This window comes from Mycteria americana, chromosome 3 (genome assembly GCF_035582795.1).
Source record: "Mycteria americana isolate JAX WOST 10 ecotype Jacksonville Zoo and Gardens chromosome 3, USCA_MyAme_1.0, whole genome shotgun sequence".
Taxonomy (NCBI): Eukaryota; Metazoa; Chordata; class Aves; order Ciconiiformes; family Ciconiidae; genus Mycteria; species Mycteria americana.
Genome location: NC_134367.1, coordinates 42,072,822 through 42,082,369, shown reverse-complemented (window position 1 = coordinate 42,082,369; position 9,548 = coordinate 42,072,822).

Sequence of the window (9,548 nt, the reverse complement as noted above, 5' to 3'; positions counted from 1 at the left end):
CAGTCCACAGGACTTTCATTGAAGGGTTGCCATAATTTCTGGCCACATATTTGTCTTTCATTTTGTTGACACCCACCACTGGGTCACAATCTCTGCCCTTCTCCCTTCACTCCTTCAGGTATAGGTAACTATGTGGGACAAAGAACACCTACCAGGCTGGACCAGACACTGTTGCTTTTTGTTTGTTTGTTTGTTTTTAATAAAGTATCTCATCATACTGGCTACGGTATGAATCATAACTAAAGAATGTAGTTTCCATATATTTGGCCTGAGTTCTATGTAGTAATGCATACCCTTGTATTTACAGACTATCAACTTATTTAAGACAATTAAGTTAGCTCTTGTAGTCTCCTTTGGAATTTGGCATAGATTATGTTGCATAATTTAGTGAAGGTGACTTTAGCTAACATATAAAATTTCTAATTGGATATTATCAGAGTAAGCATAATTTTTATCAGATTACTTATGTTTCAAATATGTTTAATTATAAAATTGAAAGAATCTTGAAAATGCATTAGTTTTGCTGTTTAAATTTGGTATTTTCAGTTTAGGTGATGACTTGTGTGTTTCACTTTTGAGTAATCATTTTCTAATTAGTACCTCAGATTTTCATGTTCTAGCTGAAGTGATTGAGCACTGACTGAGGCATGCAAGGTTGGGGGTTTTTTTAAAGAATATATTATTTCAAATCTCTTGCTTTTTCTTTTAAATTTTATTGAGATTCTAGTTTTTATTTTAAAGGGATGAAATACCCCATGTGCTACAAGAGACAATTCTGACAAGGCAGTGTTGGGATACCTTTTTTAAAATTAGAAATTGTGCAAGAAGTAATCACTTCCTGAATAGTGCAGTATTCCCAAAATCCCTGATCTGTGAGTCTCCATTTTTGTATATCATCAGAGTTGCCTAGATATAGTAGGGACCATTATTGAACTAGCCATGTCTCTTTAAAACACTGGTTTAGAATAAACCCAAAGCAATTTAGTATCCCATAGACACTTTAAAGTCAGGAGCTGAGTAACTATAAAACATTGGTACCAACAACTTGTTGTCGTTGAGGAAATCTCTGTAGGTAATTCAGTAGGCAGCAGCCCAGAGTACTTAATGGATTCTTTGAAGAGTTAAAATGCATCCTTGAGCATGCACTGAAACGTGGCTATTTAAAATGTTACAGTGCTGGAATGTCTTTCCAAAATTCTGTGATTACAGACGTGCTGTGCATTAGCATGGAAGTGTAATCGACAGGAGCAGACTGCTCTGATAAAGCATAATTCAAATGAATCATTTGAGATCTCATGTTTTGTGATGAAACAATTTTTTTTTCTCATTAAAACAAAAATTCTGGGTTTTCTTGCATGTGAAATTGCACTCCTGTGATAAAAGTTTTATACTAAGGGAGTTCATTCTGTGAAAGTACTGCAGCGATTTTTAAAAGAAATTTTAAAGAACCTATAAACTCCCTCCATTTTTATATGCATCATCAGATTAAGTTGAAGAATTAAAGAAAATAACCCTAAACAGGTCATCATATACAGTAGCAACTGTTTGCTTTAATGATATATTTACTGTCCCTGTCATTTGCAATAGTCATTGCCGAATATTTTTTTCTTAAATTGAACATTGAGGTTTTTCCATTTTGGTACTGAATGATGTGCATGACATTATTACATAGTGATTTTTGTTGCTGCAGCTTTATCTCTGTCCTGTTTGATGGGGAAATCAGATCATTAACACAAAAAGTTCTTGTGCAGGTTCCAAATATTTATCGATAGCCACATGTGAATTTACTCAATTACAGACAAACACTTCAACTTCACCCATTTCAGCTGTGTGGCAAATGAGAAATAAGCTTGGTTGGGAAATTATTTTGGGCTCCTCTGATATGGTGGCATATGGTTGGTATCCCACTTGATTTCCCACTGTATTAATATTTGCACATTAGCTCATGCACGTATCTTCAAATGGCTACATTTAAAAAAGAGTCTAACAGACTGTTTCTTTTCATTTGTTTTCTCCCTGATACCTTCTGCGTTACCTTTCTCATTTTGCAATCTCTGTGTACGCGTTTCATTGTAAACAGGTCAGATAGATACCCAGTCTCCTTGGTTCCTGCCAGCCTATTCTCTTTGGCTTATAAGCATTATGAGCTACAGGCTAGGTCTGGAGCAAAAAGCTACTGAAAAAATACTGAGTACAAAAATATCTAAATTGTGTAAAATCCATTACATGCTACTAACATCCTTAAAAAGATACAACATATTTATATAATCTTGGTATGTATGCACACCATAAAATATGTGTTCATATTCAAGTTACAGTTCATGCTGGCAGTCAGATTTTAAACATTTCTTAATGCTCTCCAGAACATGTTTTAAAAGAAAAGATTCATATAGATAAATACGTCCAGGGAAAAAAAATGCTCTAATGCAGCAGTCTGTCACAATGTCTCTTGGACTACACTAACATATTTTGGATAGGGTAAAAAGATTTTCAGGAGGCTAGTCAGAGGAGAGACTCGACTGAATAGTTTCCTTAATAATACCAGGAGCTGCTATGAGAAGGAAGGATTATTTATTTCAGAATTGCTGAGTACCAGAAGGTTGAGAAGTGAACACTGATGTCCTTTTAAAAAAAAAAACAAACCAAAACAAAAACAAACCCCAACAACTAAACATGGCCTAAATTGAGAAGGGTTGGGATTAAACACCCCATAGATGAGTGCAAACATGAGAGACCAACAAAAATACAGAGTGGCCTAGTGTGTAGGCCAGCACATTTCATAGTGTATTCCAAGCTGCCTTCTTTCACAAAATGCAGGCCAAGAAAAGACGATGGGCTTATCACAACAAGACGCACGTATGTACATTGAACCATGGTGAGGTGGTCTGGGCGAGCTCAGTTGCACCATATGGTCCTCAAAGGCCCACGTAGTAGTGCCCCAGCAGGGACTTGCACGACAGTGTCAGAGCTGCCTTTGCTACTATAGCAGGATTTACCCTTTATATAGGTTTTAATTTCCACTCAGTGTGAACTAAAAGCCATTCTGGACTCTGCTGAACTAAAGGGTAGTGTTGGTACAAGTACAAGTATAAACCAGATTTCTAAAGCAATGAGAGAGCAGCGATGTTCTGCAGCCTCTGCTCAGCGCGGGGAGAGCAAACAGCCTGGCTATGTCCAAAGAGGAGCCTCAGCTTGTCAGTGAACAGGGGTGTAAGTTGTGGTGAGCGTGCCAGTTACCTGCGAGTGCTAGCATCTGGGAATGCTATAGTCCTAACTCACTTTCTCATCGGCACGTTGAGTTTCTGACCCAGATGAACTCATGTTTGCGTGTAGGTGTTCATATGTCAGGTAGGTGTCCGCTAGCCAGTACCAATCCATTCATCACTGCAAGTTTATGTTCTTGGACCCTCTAATTAGGCTGCCTCCTTGCTCCTTCCCACACAAAACCCGAGTCCCATACCTAGTGCGTGCTTCCTTGATAAATACTGCTCTAGTCCTTCCTCAGCTTTCTGTTATTTCAGATAAAACAACCATCTAACAGTTTGGGAGCCAGTAATGCTTTCAGAGTCCTTCACACCCAATGCTGCGAGTTCTCTTCTGCAGCTGGGGTTCCTCGAATGTTGCTGATAATTGCAGCATTATGGCTGCAGGCAGATAATAATGCCTGATCAGATGGAGTGGTGGACGTCCTAGCGATAAAGTTAAAATGTTTAACCAGCACTTCTGGGGTTTCTAGAAGCCCACCATCCACTTTGCAGTGGTATCATTCAAGGGACCTGACACCTGTGATACAATTCCTACTTGTTCTGAGGTTAGATCAACTATTGATTGAATTTTCCCCTGTTGTTCATGCACATCCACATCAGTTTTGGGGACCACTTTGATAACAACCAGCGCCATCTGAGCCATGGGAAACGTAATCTCTTTCAACTCCTTTTGCAAAGCAGTATACAGAGAGAACAGCAGTGTGCTTTCTGGGAAATCCAGTAGAGCCAAATCAAAAGGATTGAGCCAAATCAAAAGGATTGAGCCAAATCAAAAGGTCCCAGGGGCCAACATCTTTGTCTCTAAACCCTGCAGTGAGAGGTGGAACCATACTCTGCTTTTCTGCAGTGCCCTTTTCAAAGACTGAATCATCCTCTGGCGAGCCAAATGGTCTGATCCGCAAATTGCTTCTCTTTCAATACTCTCTTCACAGCTGCTCAAACTTCTTTTGACTGCCAGTATGCCATTCATCACGCTGTCTGGTCTCACATCCTAAGTGCTGAATGCAAGCTCTGCAGCAGAGGCACACGAATCAGCTCACTCTCACCAGTCCTGTTCCCCTTGCTCAGCACTGTTTCCAGTCCTGTTCCTTCAGCAATTTCATTTCATATTTCAATTCCACATTTTCTATCTATAAAGCAGCAGTCATCGTTCCAAGTTCTGCAATTCTTCATAAAGCCCATTATGCAGAAACTTGAGTATTTGCTTTAAATTTAGTGTTCTCTTGACAGATTATAAATGCCTTTCCTGCTTTTCTCAGTGCACCCTCTCCCATGAAGGTTTCCCGCTCCCATGAACTGAGTGCATCCTTAAAAGTTCCTCAGGATGGGAGAAGTTAATTCCCTTCTTCTCTCCCCTCTTTATATTGCTACCATTAATAGTCCCCATAAAATCCAAGCTATAAATCTCTAATTTGAATAGTTGCAACAACACCAGACTGCACAATTGTTTTCAGCTTTTGTTATTCCTCTTTCAGAATAACAAAATTCCTCTGCAGCCTGCATCCCCTGCCAATCTGCACCCCTTGTGAGTCACTTTGCTAGACACCTTCCACCATCTGCAAAAAAACCCTGCAAGCAGATACACACTATTTAAAAGTGTAAAGTAATAATTTATTGATTAATACAGGTGGCTATGACTAGCAAGCTACTAGACTAAGCATTAATGTGCTCACCTCCCCCTGCAAGACACCAGATGAGTCTTCACTGGCCAGTGTCACCAAACTGCCATTTTCTGACTCCCCGCTTTTCCCTTCTAGCATTTTATACCTTTTCACATCAACGTTTTTCTTCTGGACCTCATCTCAACAACCCTACCTCCATCTCTGATTCTGCCTTATCTTGCTTGGCTCTGCTGTGCAGCCCTTTCTCATGGTGCAGCAATCCCCTGAGCGTGCTGAACCTGTGGAGCCCAAGCAGCTGAAACCGCAGAGGGAGGTGACTTGCTAGCAGACGGTGGAGATGGGGTTGATATGGGTCGGCTGGAGCCCAGAGAGCAACGCAGCTTGCAAGAGGGTCAGCAGAGCCACTCTCTGGGCTCTCTTGACTGTTGTGATTAGGGTTTAGTCCAATTGCCCACATGGGTCCCTCGGGTCACTGAAGGTGCTCTAGGCATTCCACCTGGCCTTCAGCTACTGCTTCATTCAGAACGGCACCAGTATCCCATATTATACCTTTCTGCTCCATATGGATGTCTGGCATACCACAGGATACCTCTCATGGAATCAGATGCTTATGAGTGTGCAATTTAATCAAGCCCTAGATTTCCACTAACCATCTGAGAAACTCCTGGGTGTCCCAGATATATACAGGGGGCTGGTGGAGACAACTGATAACTCAATGTATCTTGGTTAATGACATGGTGAGCTTTAATCATCCTTACACCAATTGTAAAACACTTTTTAGGAGCTTTAAATTAAGCACTTGCTCATAAATCCTTTATTCCCATTGCTGAGTCAGTATGAGCTGTATGCAAGCAGCTGTATGCAAGCAGGTACACGCAAGTTCACATTAGAGTCATGAGTAACATTTTTGGAATGGATGGGGTGGAAACACTGCTTGTTGGCAGTCCAGCAGATGTAATCCTGACTGCTTTCCCTCTGACTGCCGTGTAATTGTGAAGACAGATGCTCCCTTCCCAGAAGGAAGCCTATGGGAGTAAGTTAAAATGAAGGGGCATGGGGAGCAACTCACATAAGGAGAAAAAGTGACAAAAAGAAAATCTGAGGCCTGAAGCCCTGAAGAGGGAGGATCATGAAAAACTGGCTGCATGAGTCAAAGGCTACGCCTGGCATTTTCTCCCTAAACAGTAGCACAGCAGCAAAATAATTTTTAATCAGAGTAGTTCACAACTACTCTTCAACAGCCTAGCTCTCTCTGCAATTTGCACGGTAAAGAATATGCACCAGAGAAAATTTCTGCCATTATCTGTAGTTGCTAAAGATAGAGTAACTAGATCGGGGAAGTCCAGAGTCACGAACAGCTGTCACTCAGACAGCAGCTTCAGCTTTGACTTGTGCCTTTGAACGTTTCTTCTGAACCAGGAAACCATCTGAACTATTGCAACAATGATGCCAGAGGGGTGTAAGTCAAGTGACTGGTGTGACTTCCCGTTCTTCGGGGGGGGGGGGGGGGAAGGTGAAAAATATGTACCTTTATTTTGACTTCATGTAGTGTGGACTACTGCAAGATGTTCCACAAACTCTGCACCGATGGTCCAGATCAGGCACTCGCTTGCTTGGGCAGTTACAGCAGTCTGGTAACTTCTTCCCTCATTCTCTTTCTTCCATTTCTGAAATAACGCTAATTAAAAGTCAGCTGGCAAAGCCGCCCGTTTTGTGAGATGGTTGCTTTAGAACTAAGCTTGAAGAAAAGACAGTAATCGCTTTCCTGAGAAGTGCCATGCATCTGTGCAATTGCTACAGGGCATTGGTTACACAGTGCCGTGCTTGTTTTTATCGGTGAGGAGGAGGCGCACTTGTTGAATCCAGATTTACCAGGTCTGAATTCACATAAAGGATTTTAAAAGCTGAGCCTATATTAGTCACCCATGAGCACAGTAATGCTTTCTCTTCTAAGTGAGTCATATCTGTTCCCACTGATAATATAGGCATATTAATATTAGATTCCTTAATTCCATTAGCGTTTAATTCTGCAGCCAACTGTCTGTATTGAAAGGGTAGCATTATAAATGAAGCAAACCGCTCTACATCTTGTAAACTGGTGAAAGCAGGATGTGAATGCTTTGTACAAAGAACTATTGTATTTTCATAAGCTTTTGTGATCTCAAACCTTCTCTAGAAGAAAGGATTTGTAGCTGAGTTCATGAGACAGCCTACAAAGCATACAAACCCCACTCTGAACTGACTTCAGGTAATCACTTAATGTATAGTATACACTGTTGAAATGTACCTTCCCTCACACAATTATATGACCTGCACAGAGAAATAAATAGTAGCTCAGGGTCACATTACCTAGCTTAATGCCCTGAGATGTGCAAGAATATACACTGATGCATCAGACCCAAGTGCAAAAACTGAACCCCTGTGTCACACAGGTGTCCTGCCTCCAAGAGAAAGGAGAGGTTTGGGGAGTAACTCCCTCTTCGGGGGCTCTTGCTGAAGCCTCTTGGCATCCATCCCCCAACTCTGCCTGCTGAACTCTGCGATTCCCATTCCTACCTGCTGAGCTCCCCTCTTGGCCCTTTAGCATCAGTTCAACAAGAGTCTTAACTGTTAAAAATAAGAGGCTCTAGCGACTGAAATGCTTGTAATTCTTTTAAACTGAAGGGAAATGCATGATATATTTGTATCAGATATAGGGCTATACATACATATGAAAAAACCTAACTATAACTGTCTATAACATAGATGACTTAGCCTAATCCCCCTTTGCAGCTAATGGAGAAAACTAGGACCTTTTAAAGCACGACCTGTTGGATCTACAATTAACATCTATGCCAGGTAAGATGAACTCTGCTGTAAAAGCTCCTGGTTCTCTCCATTACCTGTGAAGTGGTAATCAGCCCAGAAATGTATATCCATAGTCTGCAATTGTCCAGGGGAATTCTGCCCATCTGTTTGCTCTGATTTGGCCTTTCTTTCACAGTAGAAATGGCTGCAATTGAAGAATTATGCATTTTATCAAACCTTATGATTGTCATTAATTTTGTAATATGCATTTTATCAGACCTTATGATTGTCAATAATTTTGTAGTACTTTTTGCAACAGAGGGGCCTGTATGCTCCTTTGCTCTAGGTGGCTGTACCAGAATCTCTGTTTTCACCCAAAAGGAAAAAAATTCAGTACACCACAACTGCAGTAAAGTACGTAGAAACATGAGCAAAAACATCTTCTGGGAAATGAGAAATTAAAAAAAAACTCTAGAAATTATTAGTTATTTTTTTGGGTCAAACTGAAGCCTTACTTCAATGTAAAACATTTACTAAAGCCAAACAGTTTTTAATGTTTTGAATTGTCAAAACCGATTATTCTTGCTGTCCTGCAACCAACTTGGTGAAGTTGTACAAAATGTTTCTGCAAGGATTCAGTGTGGTATTAAATAACGAAATCTTGGTTGCAACAGTGTTCAGGCAAACTTTCAGTTTCTATATGCTTCAGCTGAGCATGTTTATTTTTTCACCAAGCTAGATCATATGACAGGATACACAAGCTTCATGAAGTGCTGCCAGCATGTGGGATTTGACTGCAATTTTGCTACTATATTTGGCGTTTGGTTTTAAAAAACCACAACTTCTAGCACAAAATGTCTTCTCTGTGCAAAAGTCTAGACAAAAGGCAGATGAAAACACAAATCCAAAGGGCATTTTTGACCAGAGGCAGGAAGAAGAGGGAGGCTGCCACTCCGGACTGGCAACACTGACTATGCCAGAGCTCTGCCGTGCCTGCTCCTCGTCTGCCCCAAGCAGCTGCTGACATGTGGGGCTGGGAATTAAGCCCCGGATTTCTACCCCTACACTGACTACCTCACAGGAATTGGCGGTTTCACCTGGCAACATTCACCTCCTGCAGCTCTGACCTTTAACTAGTAATACGCCTGAAAATGAAAGCGGTCTTGTACTGCTAGCTCTGCGCAATTCCACGTGGCCATTACCCCGGCACCCAGCCAGGCCATGATGTAGCTTACTTAAATAGGGAAAATGTATACATCCTATCAGCGAATTTCTCTTGCTTAAAATTTAAGTCTATTCAGCTTATTTTCAATAGTGTTTAGCTGTCATGTAGTACAGTGACTCTGTATTTCTTTTTTTAGCTAAAAGCCCAAGTTTCATGTTAACTGCAGGTGCTTCCTCCTTGAACTACATAAAATGACATTGTAAATGCTGCCAGGGTCAAAGGCCAGAGCCCAGAAGAGACAGCTGAACTCTATGTTACTCTTAACGAGTTCACAGTAACTATCACTTCTTGATTCATGACACTATTCACATTATAACACCTTTTTTTAAGTTACCTTCTATCAAAGTAGATCCCAGAACTTTTTACAATTTCCAAAGGCAAAATACTGCCTTCCTACTTTGGGGAAGGGCAAGATTTAGTCACAGATGGTCCCAGAGCCTTTCTCCCACTGCACAGCAAGATGGCTCTGGCAAATGAGGAAAGATGGGACATACCCGCTAAAAATGACCAAAATAGTTCATAGACATGACGCCCAGTGCCTGTAGCCCACCATCTCAAGCAATCAGATCAGCTGATGCTAACCAGAAATGCTGAGATGTGATCAAGAATTATTGTCCATTAAATGCACCCTGGGGTGCTTTTGGTGTG